The sequence below is a fragment of the Dasypus novemcinctus genome, chromosome 18, assembly GCF_030445035.2.
Source record: "Dasypus novemcinctus isolate mDasNov1 chromosome 18, mDasNov1.1.hap2, whole genome shotgun sequence".
NCBI lineage: Eukaryota > Metazoa > Chordata > Mammalia > Cingulata > Dasypodidae > Dasypus > Dasypus novemcinctus.
Window position 1 is genome coordinate 55,614,114 of NC_080690.1, and position 1,730 is coordinate 55,615,843.

The window sequence follows — 1,730 nt, forward strand, 5'->3', positions numbered from 1 at the left end:
ATGTGGTAGATGGACGCCCTATCCACTGGACCAAGTCTGTTTCCCAGGACTCGGGTTCTTAACAAGGGATCTGTGAGCTTGAATTTAAATTAAAAAAAAAAAAAAATTCTTGTGGGGATGTGTTGATGTGGGTGTGATATATTTATTAAATAATGCATAGTACAGTGTGGACTTAGTAAGAGTCTTTGATTTTTACCTGACAAAGGGGTCTGTGGGGAAAAAAAATGTTAAGAACTCCTGGATTAGGTGCTTATTTCTCATCAGAAACTACGGAGGCAAGAAGGCAGGAGGATGATATATTTAAAGTATATAAAAATGTTCCAACCAAGAGTTCTTCATCTGGCAAAACTGTCCTTCAAATTGAAGGAGAACCCACTCACTCCCTCCCAACCACCCGCTGCTGCTACTGCTTCCTGAGCCATATTGCCACAGCATCACCAGTCAGAGAGGAGTGTGCTGTCTGCCTGGTCCAGCACCAGGTCTTTTGTCTCCAGTCTGCTGCTTTGTCCAGGGAGGAGTTGGCTGGCAAGCTCCAGCTCCTGCTGCTGCAGGAAAAGGTGGAAGAGGGCAACCTAGGTGGTCCAGCCCGAGCTGTCTGCCCTATGCCAAGCTGAGCTCGCAGCTGAGCTGGCGCCTGGACATCACTGACCATGCACCGCAGCTCCACCACTGCAGGGTGTTCAACCCCTACAACAAGTTCCCAGAGTTCAGCTGCCACCTCAATGTTTTAAACTGATGCTGGACTGGATGACTACATTGACCTGATGGAGCTGAAGCTGATGATGGAAAAGCTAGGAGCCCCTTGACCCACCTGGGCCTGAAGGGCAAGATCAAGGAGGAGAAGGAAAACTTTGATAGCAAACTCAGCTTGCGTGAGTTACTGCTCATTTTCCAGAGGGCCCTAGTGGTGGAGCTGCATGACAACAGCAGGCTGATGATGCTGACAAAGCTCTCTGAGGTCGATGTTAACCTTGAGGGCATGAAATGTGCCAAGAACTTCTTTGAAACTAAGGTACAAGCCATGTCATCTGCCATTAAGTTTGAAGCTGAGTTAAAAGCCGAGGAAGGAAGCGGACATGACTCAACTGATAGAGCATCTGTCTGACATATGGAGGGTCCAGGGTTTAATCGCCAGGGCCTCCTGACCCATGTGGTAAGCTGGCCCATGCACGGTGCTGCCACGCAGGGGTGCCCCATGTGCAAGGTTTTCCCCCCCGCAAGGAGAGCTGCCCTGAGTGAAAAAAAGTGCAGCCCACCCAGGAGTGGTACCGCACACACAGAGAGCTGATGCAGCAAGATGTTGCAACAAAAAAAGAGACGGAGTTTCCCAGTGCCGCCGGATAATGCAAGCAGATGCATAAGAACACACAGAGAATGGACACAGAGAGCAGACAATGGGGGGGGGGGGGAAGGGGAGAGGAAAGAAAGAAAGACAGAGAGAGAGAGAGAGAGAGAAAGAGGAAAGGAAAGGAAAGCAAAGCAGAAAGCGAAGCAGAAAGCGAAGCAGAAAGTGAAGCAGAAAGCAAAGCAGAAAGCAAAGCAAAGCAAAGCAAAGCAAAGCAAAGCAGGATGAAGACAAGTGTGAGGAAAAGGAGAGGTAGCATCATTGTACAGCCTTCCAGGAACTCAAGGCAGATTTTAGTACCTAGTTTGGTCGATCTTGACCCAGGTCCACAGCTGTGCCTCACCGATGCCCAGGGAAAGATGGCCATGCCCTCAAACTCATACCC

General features: G+C 49.4%; 1 pseudogene; it reads left to right on the top strand.

Annotated features, from left to right (window-relative positions):
• The first annotated feature begins 224 nt into the window (after nucleotides 1-224).
• On the top strand, nucleotides 225-1,188 carry LOC101423347 (EF-hand domain-containing protein D1 pseudogene; annotated as a pseudogene).
• The last annotated feature ends 542 nt before the right edge of the window (nucleotides 1,189-1,730 follow it).